This window comes from Falco naumanni, unplaced genomic scaffold, assembly GCF_017639655.2.
Source record: "Falco naumanni isolate bFalNau1 unplaced genomic scaffold, bFalNau1.pat scaffold_282_arrow_pat_ctg1, whole genome shotgun sequence".
In the NCBI taxonomy this organism is placed as follows: domain Eukaryota; kingdom Metazoa; phylum Chordata; class Aves; order Falconiformes; family Falconidae; genus Falco; species Falco naumanni.
The window spans coordinates 6,816-21,972 of NW_024427425.1; the positions used below are offsets into that span (position 1 = coordinate 6,816).

Sequence of the window (15,157 nt, forward strand, 5' to 3'; positions counted from 1 at the left end):
GACAGAGGGAATTTATGTGGTTTGAAGTATTGAAGAGACCTCTTGTCTCACCCGGTATTGCTGCTCTTTATCTAAATGGGCTCTCATTAACACTAAGCTGGTATCTCTGAGAGGCTGGATTCAAATGTTCCTTTGATAAACTGTGTTAGATGCTGCAGTGTGGAATAATCTGTATTCTAGTGGGATTACACTGGAAGCAGAAAGGAAGATGTGCCTACTGGAATGTATTTTCAGTTCACATCTCTATTGTTCTGCTGGACAACTGTTAAGTATATTTAAAGCTTCTTCCTCTGGCAGGCTATTTCTCTAAAGAGATGGGCATGATTTTTATTTGCTTCTAACTACCTTTTGCTGATTTGTTGCATTTTTTTTGGATTGGGCCAAGTGTTTTCATGGCCTGCTGTCTAGAAAGAACAGAAAGAAAGATTCTTGGGTCATAGTCAGAACTTAAGTTTGCTATTTTATTCCTATCCTGGAGTAGCAGGATAGGATAGTAGGTGACCTGTGCCTGATGGATTTGGCTGGAAGGACAGTGAATTACCAGTGCTCTGACTTTCAGACTTCATGTGTGTGTGATTAGACAAGATATATATATATCTCGTCCAATCTTTCCTTTGACTGAGAAGGAACCTAGTGAGCTCCTGCCTGAATTCTGAACATTTCTGACTGTTCAGAGCATAAACAGCGCTAAAATGTAAACGATTGTTCAACTTACTGGGAGTGTCCTTGCTGCAGTCATTTTACAAAGGTGTAGTCTGGAGGGACTGCACATTTTTATGTATGCTGGCCCATTGAGCTGGCCCTTTTGACTCAAAAAGGCCAGGGAGATTAGGTCCTAGATACCTCCTAAGAAAATTTTAGCTGCAGTTTTGTATGGTAGTTCAGGCATTGCTACTGTTTGCATTCCCTGCCTGTTGGGGCTTTTGCTGTGTTGAATGATTATACTGAACTTTGAAGCAAGTGGAAAAATACTGAAGAAATAAGACGAGGGCACGATCAGAGCAGTGGAATGAAGAGGGAGGAACAGTTTGCAGGTGCTTGCACAAAACCAAGGCCAGCAGGACGCGATAAGAGGAGCTGGGAAACAACAGAAAAGAGCCTACGTGCCTGAAGAAGTAGAAACAGAGATCTTGCCAATAAACATTTGTTAACCAATCATATTATTATACGCTTGTAGAATAGCCAATCATATTATCACACGCTTATAGAGTGCCTTATAAAAGTGTACCTGGTTTGTACAATAAACGGATCAGATCTTGAACTCCATGAGTATTTGAATCTGACTCCCGCTCGCCCAGAATGCCCGCAGCATCTGGTGACCCCGACGTGTGGATCGGTCGAAGAGTCAGGAAGATTCATTAAGGATCGTGTTACAAGCTGCGGAGCCGGCGAGGATCCTGCTGCCAGCGGAGAGAGAGCTGGGCGCCCGAAGAAAGGCGGAACGTGCACGGCTGACCGGTGAGTCAGGAAACTTAAGCAGGATGGGGATCACTGCATCAGCGGTGGAGAAAGCAATCATAGACAGTTTAGTGAAATTAGCAGAGAAAACTGAAACGTCAGTCTCACGGCAGGCAGTAATTTATCTGCTATGTTGGAGTCGCCGCCATGGTTTCCTTGCTTCTATGCAAGATGTATATAATAATGAAACATGGAAGAAAGTGGGAGAGGACTTGTGGGAATCTGTGCAAGTCGGGACTAAGGGGGTAAAGACTTTGGCTCGCACGTATCGGGCTGTACGGGGTATGGCCGCGCAGTTACACGGCGAGGTGCAAGTCGCTGCAGCTGTTAAAGCTGCAGTGCGGCCTCCCGGCGATCCTACTGCTCAGTCGGAGGAAGAGCCAGAGGGGCAATCTCCGTGTGAAAATCCCCCCGATTATACATCTAAAGCTTATCCAGTAATGACTACTGCTGAACGAATAGCGTGGGGATTAGATGATGAATTACCATCCTGGTGTCCTGATAAGGAACAAACGGCAAGCAGCAGACAGACATTAATACCGGCAATTGCGAGTACTGGATGTAAAACTGCTGGGGTGGGAACGGCACAGCTCCACCAGCTCCTAAATAAAGCATGTTTGTCTTTGCAAAGGTGAAAGTTGAGATCTGACTTCCTGACCAGTGTTAAAATGCACCATGGCCTCTGGCTACTTTAAGATGATTGTGTGACTTTGGACAAACCTGGTAGGAGCAATGCTGAAATCAAGTTGTAAGTTATATTTCATCCTGAGACTGATCTTTCTGGCATTACATAAAGTAATTTTGATATGGAGAAATAGTGTGAAATGGGGACAATGGACATTGATTGTGATTGTATGTCTGCTCAAGGAATGTGGGTATGGTGACTAGTCATGGGTGCAGTGTCTGGTCACATAGGCACACAGCTTTGAGGAGACAACTACAGTTTTGGGGAGACGCCTGCCCTTCTTCCTCTAACAAAAGGGGCTATTTTAAAAAAAAAAAAAAAAAAAAAATAATAAAAAAAAAAAAAATAGAAAAGGATGAGAGATATTCCAATGCTATCTAGAGGGAGGGAGTGCTAAGTTTCCTTGCTGGAGAAGATCGGATGGTCACAAGGACATGAATCACCTACAAACCTGCAAGACCACCACATTCCAGGAAACGGACTGATAAGCTAATTAACATAGGAAGCGGGGTTTAGGTAACGAATATGTATAGGCGTTAATTGAATATTCATTTGTTTCATTGTATAAATGTGGGATGGTTTGTCACTTCGGGTATGCACGCTTGTGGAGGAGCGATCCCCCGTGCATCTGCGCGCAATAAACATGCCTACTTTATAACTTTCGAGTTATAGAGTCAAATTCCGCACGTCAGTTTTGACGAGCCAGGCAGGAGGATTTCTGCTCGGCTGAGGGACCAGCTGCAGAGCGGACGCTCCTAGGCGCGCCCCGGGAGATTTTCTCGGAGGAGCCTCCTCTTCTCAGCTGTTCACCCGGGAGCAGAAGAGAAACCCCTGGATCCACGGATAAAACGGTATGTTTAGTAACGGGGCGGCTGGTGAGACGCACGGAGACGTCCGGCGCGCAGCGCAGTCCCCAGGAGGAAAAAAAAAAAAAAAAAAAAAGGGGGGAAGCTAAAAACTTCCTTTAGGTTGTCTTAAGAATTGGGGAATTCCTAGAATGTAACAACTGAAATAGCGCTCTGTGTCTTGTTTGTTCTATGTGTTGTCTTGTTACATGTTCAAAACTTGGAGTTATGAAATGTATGATGAAAAATAATAATATTCTGGTAATTCGTGGCAAATAGCGGAAAACTTAACACTCTGCTTAAGACCAGGAAAAATGTGGGTTTTTTTTTTTTTGTTTGTTGTTTGTTTTTTGGCAATTGTTCATTGAAATGCATACTTTGTGAACTGCCAGTGTTCCTAAAAGTTGTACATAAGTGCACGGTACCGTATAACATACTGCTTGTGTGACTGAGGGCTGCCCGGAGAGTGTGAATGGTGTGATTGAGATGCGCATTTTGATTTTCAGTGTATAGCTTAATTATTTTGACTGAGTGTGAGTGCAAGAGTGCTTGAGACATGCGTTTGAGTGCAATATGAGCAAGGAGCTCTATCCGTGTTTCCGACCTTGGGTGGCTAAGGCGGCCGGAGAAAAAGTAATTAAAATTGTAAAATGGGAAATGGAAGGAGTAAGCCCTGTGAAAAATCGCCCTTGGGTTGTATATTAAAACATTGGAGTGATATCGTAGGACATGGTGGTACCGAAAATAGAAGGAAATGGATTAAATATTGTAATCAGTGGTGGCCTTTGTATAAATTGGGGAGTGATGCGAAATGGCCTCAGGAGGGAGGAACGTTAGATTATAACACTCTCCTGCAATTAATGTTGTTTCTATGTCACTTGTAAGCAACTTATAGCATCCTTACCCCCTGGGGCATCCATCGCTCAAATGATAGAGGCATGCGCAAGGGCTCCTTTGGTTGAGGAAGAGGAAAAGGCAAAAATACATGCCAATGCTCTAGCAGTAGCTCTAAACAACAACAAGGTACAAGGCCGAGGGGACCGGGGTCTTAAGCCAAAATGTTATCAATGTGGACAGGAAGGTCACTTTAAATGTGACTGCAAAAAGAATCTAGGAGGAAAGTCTCTGTTGAATGGAAATTGTTTGCGTTGTCAAAAATTTGGTCATAAAGCGGCCGATTGTCGCTCAAAATTTAGAAAAGATGGTACACCCCTCTTTGTTCTGGGAAACGGGAACAGCCGCGTTCTGAGGGACGCGGCCAAGAAATATCCCCAGAACCCAACAAAATTCATGGCTGCCTCGGCGAGCTGTATTCAGCCACCAGAGGAAGCGCAGGAGTCGATTTGGCCGTGGCAGAACCTGTAAATATCACTGATGAAAAGGTACATGTACTTCCTTCTACAGTTAGTGGTCCTTTGGGTTATGGTTTATCTGCACTCCTTATAGGACGCTCTTCTGCGTCAAAAAAGGGGATTTTTGTTCTTCCTGGTTGTATTGATGCCGATTATACCGGACCTATTGGAATTATGGTAAAAGTTTTTTCTCCACCTGTTCATATTCCAGCAGGAAGAACTATTGCACAGCTCATTCCATTCCAAGCTACTGTCCCTCAAAAAGGAGAAAAGGACAGGGGTCAAGGTGCATTTGGCCCAACGGGTATGCCTAACATTGCCTTTTGTCAACTTATTGGTGCCGAGCGGCCAAAATGTAATGTTAAGATATCTGGTCCACAAGGTGTTAATCTTCCTAATGTTTCAATGATGATTGATACTGGTGCTGATGTTACTGTTCTTCCCTTTTCAGTTTGGCCTACCATGTGGGAATTAGATAGTGCGGGTTCAACCATTTCAGGCATTGGGGGAAGTCGTCTGACACAGGTCAGTAAAAACTTCATTCTTTTCACGGATCAAGAAGGACATCAAGCATGGGTAAAACCTTATGTCCTACACACATCCTTGTCCTTGTTAGGTAGAGATGTACTTTCCCAATGAGGAATGAGAATCTCTACAGATTTTTGATTGGGGCCATTGATAGCAGCTCTTGCCCAACCTTAAAATTAAAATGGAAATCAGAAACTCCCGTATGGGTTGATCAATGGCCCTTACCTCAAGAGAAGCTGCAACACATTCAAGAATTAGTCCAAGAACAATTGGATTTAGGCCACATCAGACCTTCTGTTAGCCCATGGAATACACCCATTTTTACAATTCAAAAGAAATCAGGAAAATGGAGATTATTACATGATTTAAGAGCAATAAATGAAAAAATGGTTGACATGGGTGCCCTTCAGCCTGGGCTGCCTTCTCCCACTATGTTACCACAAAATTGGGACCTATTAATTATTGATTTAAAAGATTGTTTTTTCACTATTCCTCTGCATGAGGATGATTGTGAAAAATTTGCATTTACAGTACCAGCTATAAACCGTGCCGCTCCAGCAAAAAGGTATGAGTGGGTTGTACTACCTCAGGGTATGAAAAACTCCCCAACAATATGTCAGTGGTTTGTGGATTTAGCTCTACAATCTTGAAGAGAGAATAATCCTAACCTTATTACCTATCATTATATGGATGATCTCTTAATAGCCAGCCCTCACACACTAGCCCCTGAAAAAGAACAGGAACTTATACAGAGTCTGCATACCTTTGGATTGGTTATAGCAAAAGAAAAGGTACAAAAACTAGCGCCCTGGAATTATCTTGTTCTGCGCATCTCAGAAACAAGAATCCAGCCACAAAAAATTCTTAGTGTCCCACCTGTGAAAAATTTGTCCTTGGCTGACTGGTGGATTCAGATTTCTGAGTGTTTTGCAGTGGCAACCCTAGGTATTCAATTAGATAATCATTATCCCAATCATCCCTTATTTAAAACTTCCTTAGTATTGGAGGAAAAATCTTTACAGCAACAAAATCCTATAAAAAATGCACTTACGGTTTTTACCGACGCTAGTAGCAAAACTCAAAAGTGTGGCTATGCCTATAGGGATGACAGGAACAATTGGATTTCTCATATAGAACAAATGGAAGGTTCAGTTCAAGTTTTGGAATTAAGAGCAGTGTTAATGGTGTTTCAGGAATTTCGCAATGTCCCTCTTAATGTTGTAAGTGATTCTAAATATGTTGTTGGTATAGTTTCGCGTCTTTCGCGTTCCCTTTTAGGGTCTTTTACGAATGACAGACTTATGGCCCTAGTTATTCAGATGTGGAATGAAATAAATTTTAGACAATTCCCTTGGTGGATTACGCATATCAGAAGTCATCTGGATTTACCTGGTGTCTTATCAGAAGGTAATGCTTACATAGACACTCAGGTGGCATCCCCAGTATTACAAAATTCTCCTCTAAAACAAGCAACAGAGTCACATGCCTTTTTTCACCAATCTGCCCGGTCTCTCCAAAAACAGTTTGGTCTGTCTCGTCAAGACGCTAGGACTGTCATACTTAAATATGTCCATGTCCAGCATTGGATGTCAGCCATGGCTGTGCTGGGCCACCCAGATATGGTAAAAACAGATAATGCCCCTGCATATCTTAGTGCCAAAATAAAGACCTTTTTGCTGCAATGGCAGGTGAAGCACGTTACAGGAATTCCGAATAATTCTGGTGGTCAGGCAATTATTGAACATGCCCATCAATCATTGAAACATTACCTGTCTGTTTTTCGAAAAGAGGGGGAGAGGAGTCCTCATGTAATAGTGGCAAAAGCATGCTATGTACTGAACTGGTTGAATCCCAGAACGGAATGTACTGAACAGCCGATTTTCTATCACTTTTCTAACAATCCCAACGATTTTTCGAATTGTGACATAGCTGTCCAGGTATTTGACCCTGTCTCAAATTGTTGGTCAGGACCTCATAATTTATTAACGTGGGGTCGGGGTTATGCATGTATCTCCACAGGGGCAGTGACCAAGTGGATTCCAGCAAAATGGGTTCGCCCGTGGATTGAAAACCGACCCACTGAAAAGAAAGAGCAGGGTGACTACGACAGGATTGACTCCTAAATGAACAGGAGGGATCAGTGGGCTCAGTGGGCACAGCATCGAGAAAGGTTATTCCGACCGCCACGACCAAATGAAGAAAAGCGGCTTGTAGATAAGTTAACATACATTATTCTGCCCATCTTGCAGCAGTTACCTCGGGAGATACAATGTCAATTACCCTCCGGTGAATTGTCTTTGTTACACTGTGACCGTATTGTGCGTGCGTTGCAGGATCTTTTTGGGCAAGGACCGATAGAAACAGAAAATTCTTGTCCTATATGTGTTACTTCTTGTAATTCAACAGTTACTCTATATTGTGGATATTGTAAAAGGGTTGGAGCATATAGGCGGAAGGTTTTCCTACGTTTTGGTTCTGGCGGTTTTTCCCTTCTTACTGGGATACATGCCCCTACTTTTTCAGGTATAAACGAGGCCTTACAATCTTATGAAGCCTTCGAACAGATACTTTTAGCAGAACATCGAAACGAACTCATCTTCTGGGTTCGCATTATCAGAAAAAGTTTTGAATCTCATATAATACAACATCATTGTAAATGTGAACGATGGCATTATTTTTAGGAATAGGCCTAATGAATATTGCTTTTGCTTCTGCTTTGCATAGTATATTGTTGTTTGTTATTCTTTTGTTACTTTTAGTGCCTTGTCTTTTACAATGTTTCCAAAGCTGTATGGAACGCAGTATTAATGCTGTATTTAAAAAGAAAGGGGGAGGTGTTGGGGCTTTTGCTGTGTTGAATGATTATACTGAACTTTGAAGCAAGTGGAAAAATACTGAAGAAATAAGACGAGGGCACGATCAGAGCAGTGGAATGAAGAGGGAGGAACAGTTTGCAGGTGCTTGCACAAAACCAAGGCCAGCAGGACGCGATAAGAGGAGCTGGGAAACAACAGAAAAGAGCCTACGTGCCTGAAGAAGTAGAAACAGAGATCTTGCCAATAAACATTTGTTAACCAATCATATTATTATACGCTTGTAGAATAGCCAATCATATTATCACACGCTTATAGAGTGCCTTATAAAAGTGTACCTGGTTTGTACAATAAACGGATCAGATCTTGAACTCCATGAGTATTTGAATCTGACTCCCGCTCGCCCAGAATGCCCGCAGCACCTGCCCACCCTTTATTTCCTAGGGTTTGTGGTAGGGAGACTTTTTAATTTTGTGAGGCCTGAAACCATAGAGCCACTGCAACAGGCAATAAATCTGGGGTGCTTTCTATGTTTCCACTAGAAAACAGGCACCAAGGGCTAAGAGCCTTGTTGCTAGGTAGGGCCTGGCGGCCGGAAGATCTCGCGCTGTACGGAAACACAGGGCCCCCCTCCAGGTAGCCAACAGCTTTTAATTTATGATGTAAGCAGACGGAAGTGACATTGTAAACCTAGGCTATATAGTGTCACGTCGTTCAGCAATAAACGCCATTTGCCATCCACCACATTGGTGTCTGTGAGCTGATGGACCGCGCGGCCAGGGGTCGGCCGCCGTGCCGTTCCTGAACCAGGTCACCACGTGCCTGAAAAGGCAACAAGTGGTGCCGAAACCCGGGAACAATCACCTGGAGTTGGGTGAACGGCGGCCGGAGCGGCAGGACCAGCCCGGCGGGGAGGACGCTCCCGGACCAGCCAAGAGGATGGAAGCTCTTGCGAAGGTCGTATTACAGCTGCATAAGCAGTGGGGTATTGACTGTAAGCCCAAAGATTTTACTCTCACAGTCGCGAGACTTTTGGAGCTGGGGGCCATTGACCAGCCGGTGGATATACTCCACCCAGATGCGTGGGACAAATGTTCCCGCACTTTATGCGATGAAACGATGTCTACTGGTAGTGGGAAAAATCTGAAAGCGTGGGGGAAAGTCGTCCAGGCTCTCCAAAAAGCTAGACACGAGCAGGAGACCTGGAAAGCTGCCAGGGATTGTCTGTTAACCACCCCACGGGTGGGAATTGGGGCGGCTACGCAAACCTCACGCCCCCCAGCTGAGGAGGGTTCCGTCGACCCTCAAAGCCGACAGAAAAGTGACGCGCCCACTCAGCGTCCGAAAGACTCTAACATCTTCAGCTCGCCCACAGACTCCTCGGCGAACTCCTTTTGGGGCAAACTGGCGGCAGAGGCCAGGGGCGCTGAGGCGAAAGCCGAGGCCGAAAATACACAGATTGAACCACCGCCCTGTGCGCCCCAAGATGGCGCTGAGCAGCAAGGGGAAGGGCGGGGCGAGACCGCCCCCGGCGGGAGCAGGGGGGGAGCGCTAGAGTTAACAGGCGCACACCGAGGGGAGGGGGAGGGGAATGGGAAAGAAAAGAGTCATTGGCATGACCAAAAAAGGGAAAAGATCACGAGCGAGGGGCGGAAAGCTAATCAGAATGACCCTCCCCAAAACCGTCCTTCTAAGGCAGGCGCCTCCCCAAGCGGAAGGCAGGGCGGGCAGAAAGGGAAAGAACCGCCCAATTACACAAGAAAGGGGAGGGGCCGAAGCCCGACCACATCCCACCAACACCCGGAAGAGAGCAGTCAGTCGGACTCTGACTCCGACTCCGACTCTGCATGGCAGACTTGGCTGGCAAATACAGAGACCAAAATATCACCACTCACGGAAAAAGAAAAACATAAGGGGACAGAAATTACTCTCACTGATTGGAGAAAAATACAAATTGCATGTGCCGATTGGGCCCCAACACACACACTAGCATTCCCGGTCCGAGTGACGGACGGGGGACAGAGGGTCCATTCCCCCTTAAGCCCTAAGGATATACAAGCGATTGTTAAAGCAATCGCGGACAAAGGACTCAATTCGGCCATGGTCTCCACCCTCATAGATGGGGTTTTTGGGGGAGATGATTTGCTCCCGTTCGATATAAAACAGACCTGTAGGTTGATTTTTGACGGGGCAGGGATGATTGTGTTTAAACAAGAATGGGAGGAGAACTGTGCGAGGCAGTTAGCCCGAGTAACCGGAGCGGATCATCCGCTACACGGCTCCAGCCTACAGCGGTTGATGGGTACAGACCCAACAATGATTACCCCCCAAGCACAAGCCCAGGGCCTGCGGGCCCATGAAGTTATGGCAACCACCCGTGCGGCTAGAGAGGCTATTCGCACAACCTCTAGAGTTATTGCCAAGCCATCGCCATGGTCCACAATAAAACAAAAAGAAAGCGAGAGTTTCACACAGTTTGTAGATCGCCTCCAAGCAGCAGTCGATTCCTCGACCCTGCCCCCAGAGGCAAAAGGCCCGGTTGTCGCAGACTGTTTGCGGCAACAGTCTAATCTAAAACCCAAGGAAATCCTGCGATCGCTGCCACCTGGGTCAAGTCTCGCAGACATGATTAAACATGTAGTGAGCGAGGAACACCTGGCCCCAATCCAAGTGGCCGTTCGTGCACTGGCTAGCGTGATGATATGCCCCAAATGTGGCCAGCCAGGCCATGCGATGATTAATTGCCCCCAATCAGGAGACCCGCCAACGGCACTCCCCCTGCAAAACCGATCTAAAGGACCATGTTGGGCCTGTGGAAAGAGAGGGCACTTCGCGAAGGGATGCAGGCTTAAAAAGCAGGGAAACGGGAAGGGGAGGGGGCCCCCGGGCCGCACACAGCCCTCTCCCACTTGGGATGTCAGGCGGCCCCATTACACCAACCCCAGACAGGGGGGGGTCACTCCCGAACCCGTTGCCCCCGCAGGAAGCAACCAACTTTATGGCCCAGCCAACGACCCCACAAACCTGGCCTCCGTCCCAGGGACAGCAGGGACCGCCCGGTGGGGGCGAGACCCCTGGGTGGCCCTGGCAGTAAGGTGTGACAACCTGCCAGTGGTGTGGGGGATTTGTTCCCTCCATAATTCCCTAAATGGTACCACCATCAGTATCCCCTTTTTGTTTGATACCGGAGCAGATGTTACAGTCATTCCTGAAATGAGCTGGCCCCTGCATTGGAAATTGGAAGACGCCTCCATGGTGGGTGGAGTCGGGGGATTAACCTGAGCTCGGAAAAGTGCTCACTTGGTAGCAATCACGCTCCACACAGAAAAGGGACCAGAAAAGACCATTACCCTCTTTCCATACGTCATGTCAGGAGTCCCACCCCTGTTGGGAAGGGACACCCTAGCCTTATTAAAAGACAGAGTGACAAATTTACAGTAAGGGCCACTGCCGTACACCCACTTCCACCGATCAGACTGACATGGAAATCATCCGACCCAGTCTGGGTCGAGCAGTGGCCCCTGTCAAAGCCTCGAATGGATGCCCTTCTTGAGTTAGTTGACCGCGAACTGCAACGAGGTCATATAGAGCCTTCCACTAGTCCATGGAACACCCCAGTCTTTGTAATACCCAAACGAGCAGGCGAGGGGTTTCGTCTCCTCCACGACCTGCGCGAGGTAAACAAAAAAATCCAACCAATGGGTCCCGTTCAAACACTGTTGCCCATGAACTCCATGGTTCCGGAGGGACAACCTTGTGCTGTCCTTGATATTAAAGATTGTTTTTTCTCAATACCTCTGCATGAGGCGGACAAAGAGCGGTTTGCTTTTTCTGTAGTGTCTCCAAACAGCCAACGCCCTAACTTGCGCTTCCAGTGGAAAGTGCTGCCCCAAGGAATGGTCAATTCACCCACTATCTGTCAAATCACGGTAGATCGAGCACTGGCACCGGTACGGCGCAGTGACCCAACTGCGACTATCATTCAATATATGGATGATATCCTGATTGCCGCACCATCAGGCAATCAGGTAGACCACCTGGTGACAATCATTTCAGAAACCCTCAAGACAAACAGGTTTGAAATCGCGAGTGCAAAAATTAAAAGAGGACCCTGTGTCAGTTTCTTGGGAATGGGAATCACAAGTTCTTATATAACACCTCCTCAAATAAAAATCCGTCGAACCGTTAAAACACTCCATGATATGCAACAGTTAGTGGGGTCTTTGCAATGGCTCCGCAATGTTGTCCTGATCCCTCCCGAAATCATGGCCCCCCTGTACGATCCTTTGAAAGGGAAACACCCATGGGAACAAAAAACTCTGACGACAGAGGCAGTAAACTCTCTCGACTTTATCGAACAACAGGTGTCATCAAACACGCTCGCCAGGTGGAACCCAGCTATGCCACTCGATCTGTATGTGCATTTCACGGAAGGGGGGGAGGGTAGGAGCGCTGGCCCAAGGCCCTCCTGAAAAAGCTCAGCCAATACAATGGATAGTCCTGGGGAAAACGTCACGTGCTTTCTCTCCAGGAGTCGAGTGCCTCGGTAACCTCATCATGAAAGGCAGGAAACTCGCCCTAAGGCATCTGGGCATTGAGCCAGCCAGAATATACCTACCCTTTCGCAAACAGCTCCCAACACAATCAGTGGCAATGTCAGAATATCTAGCTATAGCCCTCGCCGGATTTGGGGGGGGAAGTCCGGTATGCCACAAAGCCCCCCTGGACTCAAATGCTAGCTATTGTCGACGTCGACCTCCCACGGAAAATCATGGACCGGCCCCAACAGGGACCAACGGTCTTCACAGACGCATCCTCAGCGACCTCAACCGTGGCAGCAGTATGGCAGTCGGGAGGAGAATGGCACTGTGTCAAAATGACCGATCGTGCGATCTCCGTCCAACAGCTGGAAGCAGCAGCTGTAGTGCTGGCATGCGGTCTGTTCCCAACAGAACATCTCAACATAGTAACTGATTCAATGTTTGTGGCCAAGCTTTGCTTAGCCATGTCAGGGCCCGGCGTGTCAACATCCACAATAGCTCTGATGCTAGAAGAAGCACTTTTTTCCCGAAAGGGCACTATATCGGTTATCCATGTCAACAGCCATAACCCAATCAAAGGGTTCTTCCAAATCGGCAACGACAAAGCAGATGCCGCTGCAAAAGGGTTGTGGACACTGAAAGATGCCCGCCAATTACATGAGTCCCTCCACATTGGAGCTAAAGCGTTAGCAAAGAGATGTGGGATCTCGGCCACTGACGCGAAACATATAGTAGCTACATGTCCCCACTGTCAAAAAGCACCATTGTGGTCTAGCAGAGTCAACCCCAGAGGTCTTAAAGCCGCTGAGGTGTGGCAGACAGATTTTACGCTCTGCCAATTGCTAAAACCTTGAGCATGGCTAGCAGTAACTGTAGACACATATAGCGGGGTGATCGTAGCGACACAACACCTTAAGACCGACGCTAAGGCAACCATCCAACATTGGCTAACAGCCATGGCGTGGCTTGGCATCCCTAATCAGATCAAAACGGACAACGGCCCAAATTTTGTGTCTAAATCAGTCCAGGCATTCGCTCTGAAATGGGGTATTACTCTGATACACGGTATCCCATATAATAGTACAGGACAAGCCATAGTCGAACGGGCAAATCAAACTCTGAAATCTAAATTAGAGGTATTAGCAAAACCAGAAGGTTTTACCAACGTCATTCCCTCAAGGGACCAGGCACGCTTATTAGCAACAGCCCTATTAGCTTTAAACCAGTTCCCCAGGGGAGACGAGGTGAATAGCCCTGCCCAGAAGCACTGGGCCACTCGAGCGCTAGAAGAAGGTCCGTACGTCATGATCAGAAATGAGCTAGGAGAGTGGGAACAAGGGTGGAAATTAGTTCTGACAGGGCGAGGGTATGCTGCGGTCAGAAAAGATAACAGAATCAAATGGTGTCCACTTAAGTCTATCAAGCCAGACCTTCAGAATAAAACTAATGAAAACTGAGTTTTTATCTGCAGGACCGGATCATCGGACACCCCCGTAACCAGTATACCCTGGTGACAAGAGAAGACGACGAGTCGGCAAGCGGCCTGTCCGCATCTGAGAGCTCTGCACCGGCGGAGTCCAGACAACGGCGAAACAGCTCCCGCAAGGCGGGGCTGCGATGTTTTTGTGTGATCTCAATTTTGGGGTTCATAACGCCGTCTAGCGGCTTGTATGAACATCAGCCGTGGGAATGGGTACTGGCAAGATGGAAGGACCAAAAGATACTGCAAAGGATAGTTACCCCGGGATCCCCTAGTTTTGAAGTATATCTCTGTGATCTAATCCTCTCAACCCCCTGTTCGAACACTATAATGTACTATATGTGTCCCAGCTCTAACCCCGGCAAATCTTACTGTAACGTCCCTTATCAGTATTACTGTTCTCGCTGGGGCTGTGAAACCATCGCATCTGGCTGGAAGGTAGCGAAACCAGACCCGTTTCTTAAAACCAGTTGGGGACCAACAGGCTGCACCCCTAGGAGACCAAGTGGGATGGGAAGGACAGTATGCCGAGGGAAATGTGACTGCCAACATATTTTCTTAAACGTAACCAATGAAAACGACCTAGGATGGACCATCGGCAAAACTTGGGGCGTTAGATACTGGCAACCCGGCACAGATAGGGGGGGACTGTTTTTTATTAAAAAACAGGAAGTAAAAAGCGGAACAGCGATTGGCCCCAACGTCGTGATCAAAAGCGATAACCAGCAAAGAAAAGAAAACTTGCAGACTGCCATGCCCGCCCCAGCCGATCCCTTACTAACCAAGCAGATAGTTCCCTCAAGCCAACCTAACATGAACCTTCACCAGTTACCCGACAAGCCATTTTTTAGCGTGTTAGATGCCACCTTTCGGTCGCTGAATCAGTCAAACCCGGATCTCATGAATTCCTGTTGGTTTTGTTATGACGTGTATCCCCCCCTTCTACGAGGGCATTGCCCTTGTTGCTTCCTTTGATTATTCATCAGACAGCAATCCAACCCAGTGTAGGTGGGATACACCATGGAAAGGAGTTACCTTGAACCAAGTCAGGGGCCTGGGCGTATGTATTGGTAATGTCGCCCTAGCAAGCTGGGATAGTGCTGTCTGCGCAAGAACCGTTGCGGTTGACAAGACCCATAAATGGGTGATCCCATCCGCACCCGGAATGTGGATCTGCCATCGATCAGGAGTAACCCCCTGTGTGTCCCTCAAAATTTTTGACGATTCTGCTGACTTTTGTGTACAAATTCTGATTGTTCCTAGGATCCTATACCATCCAGAAGAAGAAATGTACCGCTACTGGGGAGAAGCCAATAGCAGGCTTCAAAAAAGAGAAGTACTGACAGCTGTAACAATAGCAACGCTGTTTGGTTTGGGAGCAGCCGGCACGGCCACGGGAGTGACCTCCCTAGTGACCCAGCGACGAGGCCTGCCTCAACTGCAAGCTGCCATCGA

At 47.1% G+C, this 15,157-nt stretch overlaps 1 long non-coding RNA gene across 3 annotated transcripts; it reads left to right on the forward strand.

The window, feature by feature from the left end:
• Window positions 1-1,248: 1,248 nt before the first annotated feature.
• On the forward strand, window positions 1,249-4,907 carry LOC121082101. Of its 3 annotated transcripts, none has more exons than XR_005825899.1 (2): window positions 1,249-1,458; window positions 4,792-4,907. It is a non-coding gene; the product is annotated as an uncharacterized LOC121082101 (long non-coding RNA). The 3 variants fall into 3 exon arrangements; XR_005825900.1 differs by lacking the exon at window positions 1,249-1,458 and adding an exon at window positions 3,872-4,695; XR_005825901.1 differs by lacking the exon at window positions 1,249-1,458 and adding an exon at window positions 3,872-4,677.
• The last annotated feature ends 10,250 nt before the right edge of the window (window positions 4,908-15,157 follow it).